Here is a 13,990-nt window from a genome sequence, read left to right as displayed (position 1 = left end):
ATAAAATTAAAGCACTGCTCATAAAAAATATATTGATGGTAATTATTAAATAGGTATATATGTCACAATAACAATATAATATCATCGACATTATAAAACTGATGTCAATAATAGTGTATCTTGAAACAAAATCTGATTAACTATTTGAATATTATACTTATCATAACCATAAAATGAAATTGATGAAAAGTTGTGAATTTCATTTCAATTTGTTTATGATTGCCTATTTGGCACCGATTTCTTCGGCGATGCTAAGCAAAGTTTAAAGGCACGGATAACACTTTAGCAAACTACCTATCGTTTATAGCTCGAGCACGAAATAGTTTGCAGCACGCAAGAGCTTTTATTCTAACATTCTTTCGAGACATACGTTCAAGAATTTGCACGCTTTATAGGTTATTTTAAATTGAATATCTCCTTACTAAATATAAGGAATCACTTCATAGTAATTTACTGGCAAAAACTAGCAGTTCGAACTTAATGGGTAGGCTAATCAATGCATTTTGGGTACTATTCCTCGTTACAATCGTACCAAAGAAGTTTCAAATTGAACATTCGTTTAGCAATGAGAATTATTTATGAAAGACTTTTGAAAGTTAACATAAAAGTTCTTTTTGGATAAATAGTCATTTCACGTCTTCCTTACTGAGTTAGGTCTGAGATCATAAATAAAGACAACTGTCAAAATTTCAAGTTTCAGACTACAGCGGTCTGTAAATTTTCTAAATCTATAAATCTTTCACACCAGTGTTTTAAATTATTTCCTCGTTTTAACAACGTCATTTAATAAAAAATATTATTTTGAAGTGTTCTAATAGCGTGGGCCACTCCCACACTATTATACAAAAAATAACAACGAAATAAAACATGTTGCAAAATACTTTCAATACTTCAGTGGTAGCGAATAAGGTGTTGCCGAGAATGTAATTTTATTAAGTCGTAGGCTTGCCTACTGTTAGATCGATAACTAACCATTCGAAATTATATCATGTGTATTGAGAATAGCTACAGTTTCACACAAAGCAACCCTATCTGCAAAATTGAACATGTGATGGAAACGTTTGCGCGAATTATTATTTTTTATCGCCCCATTTGGTAAACGCACCTTGAACTTTCTTGTTTCAGTTGAATTCAATGTTACAAGAACTTTGTATGGTTTATAAGTTGTTTATTTGCTAGTTTTGTTTTATAGCTGAGACATAGACGCAGTACCTATATATATATATATATGATAAAGTTCAATACTATCAGTTGCCCGCAACTTTATATGCGACTAATTTGTAATCTTTGAAATTTTTCGCTGACAACTTTTATCCCCATTTTACTCCTTAAAGATTAAACGTTAGTGGAGGTATTATTTATTTATCTCTTTATTGTAAACCACAACATTTATACATACAAAAACATAACAGAAACATAGAGAAAGAAAAGTATAATACGATAGGCGACCTTATCGCTTAATAGCTATCTCTGCCAGGAAACCTTTGAATTAGGAAAAAAGGTAACTTATTTAAAACAATTGGTCTAACTGAAGATTTTGATGAACAGGACCCTTATAAAACCCTTTAGACCCCAGGACTCGAAACTTGAAACATATCGTGTGTGTGAGTGTGTGTGCTTGTGGTATGTAGTAAATTTAAATATGAAGGAAGTACGTTTGTTTTTAAATTGCAAGTAAATTTATTAAAGAAGATCCACGCCCATCTCGGACACGTTAAATGTCAAGGCAAAAAACAAGATCTTATTAATAAAAACGTATTATGAATTTAAAAATGACCGGTGTACTTTGCCAAGAAAGAAGCAATATGGAAAGGGTATTTCAATCTTATCATCCTTTTAATTTAACCAGTTTGACGCTTGTTTATAATTGCGTGTCTGTTTCGTAATTTGTGATTGTCAATAACAACAATGTGGACGGCAACGGAGATTTTTTTTAAATTCTATTGCTTAATTCAACTTAACAGAAGTGTCAAATATGGTATGTTTGTTTGTTTAAAAAACTATATAATTATTATTAGATATTATTTGTTTTGCCTAAAGGGCCGCAAATGTTCAAAAGCCTACTTACTGTCTATCTTAAATTTTTATTTTATTTGTTATTTTTTCGTTTTCTATCTCAAAATCTACTCGTATTTTTGGGGAGCCAATTATTTTTCAGCACATAAAAATCTTAAGCCTGAAGACTGAACTGGACTGAATGCTGAATACTGCCAACCAAAAAACGTGAAGTCACAGCCTCACGGGCGGATATCGATCGGAAGGCCAAAATTAGACTGGAGTAGACTGCATAAGCCATAGGCATGGCACGAGATAGAGATAGATGGAGAAATCGACTGGAGCAGCCCCTCGCCCACAAGGGACTGTTGAGGTAATAATGATGAGGTTTTATAACCCACTAGCTGTTACCGCGTGCTTCACCGGGTTTATTACGGTTTTTTACAAATCCCGGGTGAACTTTGTATTCCCTGGGATAATAAACTAGGCTTTGTAACTCTCCGTCCTTTCAACTTACTCTTTGCTAAAAATCAAGTTCATTTTTTTAGATAAATTTTCGCATTTATAATATTAGTTAGGATTGGGTAGCCCTTGAATTTTAATAAATAGGAGTTTGCGAAACAAAACGTAACCAAATCTCCTAACCTAACAGGTTAGCAGTCACAGGGTTAACTTGTAGTGGAATAAAAATTAGTTTATAAATAGCAGGTTTTGCTCATTGCGAAAATTAATGTTGTATGGCTTGCGCTAAGTTGGAAATTTTGAAACCTGCGACTATTAAATGTGGCTAGATTGACAAGTTATGCAAATACTGTAGAAAGAGCAGCAAATAAGAGAAAACTAATGGCAAATACCTACCAGAAATGTCACCTTATTAAAAAAAAAAAAAGTACAATACTCGCTTTTGATTTGCAAAGGTAGGTGGTACAAAAATATTTGTGTAAATGAATGTCCCTATCGTTAAAACTTTTAAGCATTCTTAAATATTCGTTAAGTATGTGGTGGAAACCGGAATGCGTACGCGTCGGTAAATAATACCTTTAGGTAGACTATTTTAAATCGACGATTTCGTTCGCGTGGGTTTTAGATAGGTAGTTAGAATAGACCGCATTTTTTATATTAAATAATATAATAATAACAAACGTAAAAGTTTTAAGGATCATATGTGAAACACCTATATGTAAGCGCATTAGATACAATTGACCTGTATGCCGTCATGGCAAATGGCATGACGCTGTCTTATGGAATCAGCCACCATTTATAAATTTTGTTGTTGTACATTGTTGTGTTTATTTATTTATTGTGTATTTATTACAATACTTAGTAATTACGTTTTTAAGAATAAACTCGGCTAAAACGGTGCGGAAAGATTATTTACAGTATCAGATAAATAAGAATTCAATTCAATAATTCTTCAATTCTTTTTTATGGCACCAACACAAAGTACTTCGCCAGTGTGTAGTTGGAGAAGGCACGAAGGAAATTGATCGGGGAAAAAAAAGAAAAGTTAATATTAAAAATTACCGAGAGAGAAATGGTTGTATGTAATTAGCTAAATTGTTACTTCTTAATCTAAAACAACACAGATATCACAAATAGATTAATAAGAAAAAACACATTTCAATCTGTTAAGCCTTTTATGCGTGATTGAGTAAGTACTTGAGTAACAAATATTCTCATATCTACCAAACATCTTCACAAACTTTCTCATTTATTAAATTAATAAGAAGTGAGATTTTGCGTCGTAATCGTAAAATCGCACAAACATCGTTACGGTACGTTAGTGCCTACGTGTGACTGAGACCGACGTAGGTTGGTTCCTAAATATTAATATGACATCATAATGGGGCTTTAAATAACAGCAAATATGATAAGTATGCTTAAAAATGTTGTTTTTAGTGCCTCTATATTATAGCGTGCTCTTGAACATACATTATAGAGTCTATAATGTATGTTCAAGAGCACGCAAATAACGAATAGTAAACCTGCTTACCAAATATACTGGTTGACTCTTTATAGCGTTAGAAGTAATGTATTGTTCAGAAATATTTAGCATAGTTAATTTATTTCTGCTAGTTTTTTTTACACTCGAAGATCTACAGCCCTTGAATTTATTAACATTATCTACAGTAACTCTATGCTCTATTCAAAATAATTATTGAAGTTGACTACACCAGTGATACTAAATTATAACATTAATAACTTCATTAAAAAAATTGGAAGCAAATCGACCAAAATTGTTTAAACGGATACCGCTGCTGCACCGCGCCACTTACACATGATATACCTAGGTTTCTTCTGTTTCACGAAACACTGAACCGATTTTCTCTCCGAATAAAGTAACCGTGTACTGTATCATCTTCATAATATCAATAAATACTACTTATTAAAAGTATTTTAGCAACGAAACGAGCAATTTTCTACGTTTTTTTTTTCATACATTGGGGAATTAATACCTATTTCGGAACGACTACAAAAAGTCACCCAGTAGGTACCTCTTTTATATTAGGTACATAAAATATAATGTTACAGTAAGGACAGATAAGCAATTAATAAATAAAGAATGGCATAAAACTGCTTTAAGAATAAGGTAGGGTTGGTACGTAAGCTTACATGGAAAAATTATTCGACTAGGTCGAGGTCCTGCAAGATATATTATTACAAAGTTCATTATTAACAGCTAGACCAAGCGTTACATGGTCAGATTACTTTTTATTGTAGTGATTTACGAAACAAGCAGATGGCCCACCTGATGGTAAGTGGCAAGCCATCTCCCACCGCAACACAGCGTTGATACAATGCTGCTTAGCGGCAGAAATAAGCAGCACTTCCCTGGACTAGCTCTGTCACAAAAAGCTCTGCTACTATTAGATATGTTCTGTGCAAAAGGGGGTGTTATCTATACTTATAATAATTCACTTACAAGTTTGACCGCTTTGACCATCTTTCTGTGTGTGTCTCAAACGAATGCACCGATTTAAACCCCCTTTTCTTTCATTCATCATTATCTTTAGCCTATAAATATCCTAATGGTGCAGAACTTAAAGAGGAGAACAACACATGTACCACCTCAGATTAAGTTTAAAGATATACCTATTTTAAATAAAATAGTTGGTTCTCATCGTGGATTTTTTGTCTAATTTATAACATTACATATGAATTACATATACAAGTTTTAATTTTTAGAGAATTGCGTTGTTTCCTCATGAATTTTTTGTTGAATAAAGTTTTTCAATAAAAATATTATTCCTAATTATGTATTACAATGAGCTTTTATCGTTTCCTTAAAGCCTAAAGGGGTCTATCAAGTTTCTTAAATATCTTCCTTGATTATACATAAACCGTGTAAAAATGTTTCTAAACTGTGCGGAACAGAGACAAAAATTGGAGACCACATTTTTTTCGGTAAGTAGGTACATCTCTTACGTTTAAAAAAAAACAATTTTTTCGGTTTTTGATTTTAATTTTAAATATTTTTTAATCTATAATTATTAATAACAAGCACATTAATAACTATAGATGAGTACACACACGTTCTATAACGATCACACAAATTAATGGACTTAAAAAAAACATAACGGCCTTTAAAATATGATAATTAAGGCAATATACAGAACACAAACCTCACGTCCACTTACTTTTAATGATCTTGCGTTTTATTAGGTGTACCATCGTTTAACAGTTTTCAGGATATAAACGTGGCATTTTTAAAGTTCAGTATTAGTTACAAATTACAACCGTAGTCACAAATATTACTATACAATCTAATATATTAGGTACTATGAATTCAGATTGGGAGATTCCTGAATCTGGATTAAGTGTAGGATTCACCAATCATGACCACAAGCTAAAATCCCGCTTAAGTGTCTCTACAAATGCTTAGAAAGTAAGACCTATTTATTGTTTCATCACCGGAAACCCCTTGTTAATACTAAGTTAATAAATGTGAAAGTGTAATATTTTGTTTTTTACCTATTTTCGACTGAACCTCGGTACCAATTTTGATGAAATTAAGCATATATATATACATATAACTTGCGTTCTGGAAACGCACCATCAATCCCAAAACACCAGGTTAATGTTCCCGTGGGATAAAAAAATATAACCTTTCCCAAAGTTTAAGACATGTTGATAAAAATCATGATTATCAGTATATTCTTCTGCTTCAGCACTAATTAAGTGTGCACTACAAATTTATTTTAGCTTCTTAGAACCATCATATTGTATATCTTATAAGAATACCTAAAAAGGTAAAGTTAAATAAACCAATTTATAATTCCTATCTCGAAGACATTTTGTATATTGTAGTGACATTTTGTGTTTCCACGGGATTTATAATAACTGAAAAAAACTCATACACAACATTTGGGCATTTTTTTATGGTAATCCTAGCCAACGCAGACGCACAGTACCTACCTAAAGTTGAGGACATTATTTCTTTAACATTTCAAAGAATTATAAAATCCTATTTAAAAACTAAATTCCCATAGATTAAAGGAAATATTCCAATTACTGCTCGTTAATACATTAAGAAGGAAAAGATATAACTAATTATTTAGATATCTATCTATCTATTTTAAACCAATTGAGCATCCAAATAAGGAAGAAATTTAAATAAAGGTATAAATAATAAAGTAAATGGAAAAATATTCTATTAGTAGTTTTAAAAAATTACAACATTTTCGTTATTCATTGAGGCCTAAAATAAATACACTATCTCGTGGTAACGGCACAGAATACAGTTGTCACCACCCTACCTGTCCCGAGGTGACTAATGGAATATAACGGAGGACGGACAACAGTGTCCTCTGGGCTACTAATCTACTGCGACCACAGAACAGTCTTCCTACCGTGGTGACTATGGGCAATCCAGTTCCACTGTTACAGGCTAAAGATGATAAACTAAAGATACAATGGTTCTGGAGACTATATTCGAAGATACCATCGATTAAGAAAGCGATTCAGCTTACCGTGAATAAAAACTATGCAGTTATCATTATTCAATCATTTCACAAACCACAGCCGTTTACTTCTCAAAATCTCTGTCGTTATGAAATCCATCAGTGGTAACCTAGACTTAATATAAAGAAATCTGTTATCGCAAAGGACAAGTGTAAGCTTTCATAGCTCGCATAACAAACGTTTTTTCATCAAGGTGAAGGTTGTTAGTTACCTATTTAATGTCAACCGCAAATAGGTCGTTAAGGTACAATATAAACATTATGATACCAAAACCGGCGGAATATTATATTCGCCCTGAACTGTTAAATGTGGTCAATATATGCATTATGCACCGTTGGTTGAGGCCAATCGCCATTTTCGCATCTATTTGTGGCGCATTACAGGTATTGTATTTAATTGTGAATTAATTGAGACGTAAATAGTTACCTATTAGACCTATTTGTTTTCTTTTTAGTTTTCCTAATCCTAAGGTTGCCTGGCAGAGATCGCTACTTAGCGATAAGGTCGCCTTTTGTATCCTGCTTCATTCTTCATGTGTTTGTTCTTTTTTTGTCTTGTTTTTTTGTTTGAGTGGTGTACAAATAAAGAGTATAAATAAATAATAAATGAAATAAATAGATCCGGTATTCATTGATTATTTGCGGGGATTCTTGTCTCTGCTGTTTAGACTTTATATACTACTCCGACAATACACATCGCCCTCTAGCCCCAAACTTAGCGTAGTATGTGTTACCAAAATAGCTAATGAATCTTTTAATGAATATAATAAAGTCTGGTGGAATGCTTCGTCTGGAGCTAGTTACCATCCTATCGACCAAATCATGCCACCAAGCGATTGAACGTTCCAGTACGATGCCGTGTAGAAACCAAACAGTTAAGCTCGCTATCATCTTAGACTGCATCATCACTTACCATCAGGTGACATTGCAGTCCAGGGATAACTTGCAGTTGAATAAAAAATAAATGGTCCTTCGTTTGAAAGATTTCGTACCCGAACTGATGAGACTTGTAAACAAAGGGGGAACACGACGAGCTAAGTATTTATTTTTTATGCACAATTCTATTAGGCTTACAATTTATCAATTAAGTAGTAAAAAATAAAAGTGACTGGCAGAAGAAGACTGGACAAAGAAGAACGACCACAATGGCTGCTTGCTCTTTGGACGTAAGTTATCCAAAGTATCAGGTGAATAAAGTATAAATAAAGCAATGTCACAGATGCGAAAGAAGCCAATTTCCAATGAATCGATCTGAAAAAAATTTGGTTATAAAGCTATAGAGGTTTGGAGGATTAATCTTTTAATATCACGCTAAGTAATGGATAGAAAAATGTAATATGGGTAGTTAAAGCTTATTGGTTACTAGCGGAACCTCGCGACTTCGACCGCGTCTGAGTCAATCGAGAAGCTAGAACAAATCTGATGCTAACATCGTAATTATCGTGGCTAGCTATGATCCTATTATTATTTTACGTAGTACTTATACTGAGTTAGTAAGTTGTCATTATTTTAGTTGATACAAACATACTTACATCGATCCATACATCCATCTTCACAAACTTTCGCATTTATAATATTAGCATTTAGCAAAGTACGCATTAGATCGTTGTCTCATATGCCTTACGACTTGCTGTTATTTGCGAAAAGTTATGTCTTTTATCTCCGACAATATTTATCAAATCTTCATTAAAATTAGACAGTACATGCTTGATAGTATACAATTTCAAAGAATAATTAAAATCGGTTCAAATTTAACGGACCTATGAAGTAAAATTCATAATTTTTTTTATCTCATTTCCTGGGAGAAGCTTATTGTTTATCGGGATAAAAAGTAACCTATATGTTGACCCGGAATAGCAGCAACCACTTTACCAAATTTTATTTAAATGCGTTCTGTAGTTTTCACGTGATGCACCGGACAGACAGACAGACAGACAGACCGACAAAAATTAAATAAAAATATGTTTTGGACTCAGTATCGATTATAAAGCTTCGCCCGGTCAAAATTTTCAAAATATATTAAATGCACAGAAATCTTCCAGATACAGTTTTATTATATATATAGATGGTAAGGTACCGTCGCAAGCAAGTGTAATATTATAATAATATTATCTATTAATGGTGCAACATAATGATTAATGAAGCAACTCAACTGAAACTAACGTAGTCATTGGAATGCTGGTAATTCCTTGTTTCATAATATAAAATAAGAAATGTTTTCATTGCAACCGCTATAATATTGTAATCGTCTCTTTTATGGAAGAGAGTGATGGAGGCATTGTTTTAGTATGTTACTATTTTGTAAGCTCAGTAGGGTTCAGAAATGCTGAAATCCTATTATATCTACCCATTGAAAGTTGTCCTTTTTCTACCTTAAAGCGGCTTCGGTCGTGGCTCGTTACCACCCTACCCACAAAGCCGTGCCGCCGAATAATTAAGGGTTTAGGTACGATGTCATACCCCTTAATGTTAGCTTGATGCGATCTTGCACTAAATCACTTATCTACCACCAGGTTACCAGTCAAGGGCTAATTTGTAGTGGATAAAAAATTTGTTCCTATCCAAAATATTTCAACATAGCTGTTGCGGATAATACTTTCGTATTTGTTTTGGTTTTCTAAACCCCATGGAAGTCGTTTCTATATAGAGTCGTAGAGCTTAGACATACCAAGCTGTTCCACTGCAGGTGAGACCAGTGACGTGCGTTTCATTTCATGAAGAGGAACTTTACCGGTAGTCTGTGCCCCAATAATTTCTAATAAACTCTTAAGCAAACCCCATTTTGTATAATTTATATACCTGCCTACCCTGATAAAAAACCTAACTCTATTATCAATATTGTAAAACAATTACTAGTACTTACTTAAAATGAAAACTTTGAGATTTTACTCTACGATTTGGATAAGAATCCTGATTTTCAATACCTTTGGTTGCTTGGAAAATATCGCTTTGTGACGATAAGGCCGCCAAATTATACCTCATATCTATAAATATTCACCTTTTTTTTTTCTGTGGTGTACAATATAACTAATATAATGTGTACACTTTGTATACTTTGTATTCATTCCGTCATACTTTGGCCACAGAAATGTATTAAAAACAAATATGTAATATTGAACTGTCAATTCACTGTCAAGTTATTTTTTATCACCGATAGCTGGAAAACTCAAAGGAGAGTCACCCAGATCCGGTTTTTATCGATCATCACTTTCTCGAAACGAATGACGGGTTTTTTTCTTAGTTTGCATATGCAAAACAACTGCAGAATCTATAGGTGAAGTTACAGAAATCTCTTTTGATTGTTGCATTTTTTGTTTGTAGACTTTTGTATCCAATCGTAAAAGTTGATTCCCAGTGATACTTAGGTTCCACATATATGGATATTATATAGGGATGATCAAAACCTTTAAATAATTAATTAATAAATATTTATTGTACATCACAGAAAAAAATTAAATATCAATACATAGAACAAATAGCGAAACTTGCGAAATTTAAAAGTCGTGTAAGGAGTCATTATTTGTCAATATTTAAAACATGTTAATATTATATATATGTGTATTTCTGTATATATATTAATATATATTATATTTTTATAAATATATATATGTATTATTACATTTGTAATTTTTTATTAGAATTGCGATTTCCCGTCTCTCATTGCCTTATTCCATTAGTTAAGGTAGCCTGGAAGAGATCACTTTTAGTGATAAGGCCGCCTTTTGCATATCATTTATGTTAATGAAAGTGTTCCTGTGTGTGTTTCCTTTATTATGCAATAAAGTTGTTTAAATAAAAAATAAATAAACAAATAAGATAGAGGGTAAGTACAATTTAGTCAAATAATACTTAATCACAAAGCCAGATTTTGATTTACGGGCGATGATAGCCTCGTGGTTAGCCGGCACACTACGATCTCAATTCCAGGAGAACTAAGTTTATTCTCCCGCACGTCTAAGTTAAGTTTAATTTAAGCAATATATCGCTGACATAAACTTTGAAGGAAGAAATCACACGCCCTCGAGAAACGCTATGGAAAACTCAGGCATGCAGGTTTCCTCGTGATATTTTCCTTTACCGTTTAAAGCAATTGTATATTGAAATTGCTTAACTTAAAAACGCACATAACTCCGAAAAGTCAGTGCGGGCTGGGCTCAAACTCGGTCTGCACGAAAGGAAAGCCGAAACCTTACCCACTACGCTATCACCGGTTCAAATTTACCGCTTTAAATATTTAGTTACGAGTACAAAATTATTTTTACTTTAGTGACTTTTGAATATAATTTTCTTTACTACGTATACTTAGTTTTAATCTATGTAAGTATATCTAGAAGGAATGTCGCATACATCTTGCAACCTGCTGACTTTATAGATAAATCAACTTTCTTCAAAGCCGATTTCTATAATCGACTTAATAGAAACTTAAACTTGATAAATATCTCAATAGATAGCATTCTATAGGTACACAGGTATAACGTAGTTTTTCTTTTAGGTATCAGGTACCTTTTTTTATAGGTTTGCAGATACTTATGTAATCTTCAACTCCCTTAAATCTTCATTATCAACCCTTTACTACACGGGTCGTCTCTCAGTATGAGACCATATTCCACCACGCTGGCCAAGTGCGGATAGGTGACTTCACACGCCTTTGAGAATATTATGGCGAGCTCTCAGGTGTACCGGTTTGCTTGCGATGTTTTTTCATCATTCTTAAAACTGTTAATATATTTATAATTTTTATTAGTGTTTTTACCTACACTTAAAGGAATTATCAATTTTATAAATTTACAGTCGCAATAAGACTCATGTGTGAAAGGCGTATACTAATTTCGGCAAGGACGGTAGGAGAGCCGTAGTTTAATTGGAGAAAGCGCTCAGGCCGCGATTGCCAGAGAGTCGCAGGTTCAAATCCTGTCGGTTCCGAAATTTTTTATATGCATTTAAAATTTATAATGTTGATATTTTATTGCAAATATTAAAAAAAACGCACAATAACTCAGCACCTAAAGTTAGTCAGGTTGTAGTAGAGCTTTTTATGACAGAGCTCGTCCGCGGCATTACTGCCGTCATGCTTATTTCTGCCGCTAAGCAGCATTGTTGCAATGCTGTCATCCGGTCTGAAGGGCGTGGTTGCCGGTGTAATAACAGGCACATGAGACTTGACACCTGTGCCTCAAATTGATGGACACAGGGCTGCATTTTATAGGACGTGTTTTTTGCATGCCCTGTGAAATTTTGCTGTGTTTATAGGCGATGGGTTTCCAGTTATCATCAGGTGGGCCATCTTCTGGGTCCGTCAATTATGACTATATAAAAAAAAGGTTCATACCGGGGCCGGACTCGGTTCCCCCGATAGGGAGACCGAAGCTATCACCGCTTAATCGTTTAAAAGAGGTGATTTTGCTCCTTAGGCAAAATCACCTCTTAATCCACGTAGTTTGGCTTACGGGTTGCTCCTAAGGCAAGTTATAGGACAACACTATTATACTTGCCATGGAAGAGTTTACACAGCTATCAACAAACATAAACCAATGTAGGTAATATGGATTCGTCATCCAAGTGTGCCATCAGGCAGTGGCGGCATAGAGGGTATGCACAGGGTATGCAGATGATATCAAATGGAGAAAATCTCCAGTACGAGTTATAAATAACTTAAGGATAGGCATTGTAAGAGTTATAAAAAGCCCACCCTTTAAGTCATAACGTCCGCGGCTGTTTTGGGAAAATTTTTTTAGAGGGCCCTCTATAATCGATACTGAAGCCAAAACAGTTTTTTTCTCATTTTTGTCTGTCTATCTGTTTGTATCTTGGAACCCTGCATTTTTTAAGAGAATTCATAATTTTTTTGCCCGTCTGTCCTTCGGCCTGTCAGCGGGCTGTAACATCATGAACCGTACTCGCTTATGGTAGTGAGTTACAATGTTAACAGAATATTCTATTTATATTTACAGCTTAACAATAAAAAAAACCAATTGAAAATTTAAGGTGGGTTCCCCAACGAGTTTTTTTTTGTTTTTCTGCTCTATCTATGTAATATTCCAAATAGCACCTTCGTACGGAACCTTTCGTCATTATTCCAACTCAGACTTACAAGGTAATTTTTATCACCTAGCGAGTATAGGCTCTATCTACTTGCGATAGATAGACACTATATTACTTACGTGGATATCGGATGATCTCCTGAGTTATTAGTGTAAAGTTTATAATTAAATAAGCACCTATAAGTTTTAATGTAACTAATATGATACGTACCCACCTACCTACTTGCTCTAAAATATGCAAATACAATATGATGCATAATTAATTAATTTTAATAACGAACTTCGTTATTCAAACATTGAATATAAGAACATTATTTCAATCTTTTACCTAATACACCTGCGTAACTACGTGGGTATGTACCACCTAATCTAATTTGAAATTCCGTACAGCACTGTATTTCCCATTAGTGCAAATAGTTCACATAACACTAAATTACTTAGAGGAAAATTTAATAGAGAGAAAAGTCTCACATTGTTTTACATAGTTACTGTATAAAGAGCATCAACTAAAACCCACTGCTTGGAACAATAAAAAAAGACATTTAAGACAATTTTCTTGATCGCTGGTGATCCTAGGTTCCATCCCCGGCAGGGGTGATTTTAAGATTAATAATTTCAGAATTTTCCCTAGTCGGGTTTTTGACTGTGACTTGTTGCCACACTACCTACAAGCATATGCCGACAAGGGCTTTAGCGTTTCAGTATTAATGCCTGCCAGGTAAGGCCGCTGTCCAAGATGACAGCATCATCACTCGCCATCAGGCGAGATCGTAGCCAAGAGCTAATTTGAAATGTGATAAACAAAACTTCAACAAATAGAGACTTGGATCAATGTTGCTTAGCAAGCTCAATTGACTGATTTGTGTTGTCAAAAGAAAGCATCAGTGACAAACCAAGGTAAGTACGTACCTAGAAAAGAAAGAAAGACAGACAGACCCAGAAAAGAAAGAAAGTTAGCTAAGAATACAATGTAAAAGTTTTAGTTAAGCTTAA

General features: G+C 33.8%; 1 protein-coding gene across 1 annotated transcript in view; it reads right to left on the bottom strand.

Moving 5' to 3' along the window:
* Nucleotides 1–13,990, bottom strand: part of LOC120628395 — an 82,304-nt gene that overhangs the window by 67,701 nt on the left and 613 nt on the right. The gene's annotated exons all lie outside the window — the stretch shown is intronic.

The sequence above is a fragment of the Pararge aegeria genome, chromosome 12 (assembly GCF_905163445.1).
Source record: "Pararge aegeria chromosome 12, ilParAegt1.1, whole genome shotgun sequence".
NCBI classification, from domain to species: Eukaryota; Metazoa; Arthropoda; class Insecta; order Lepidoptera; family Nymphalidae; genus Pararge; species Pararge aegeria.
This window is presented reverse-complemented; position numbering and strand designations above follow the sequence as displayed.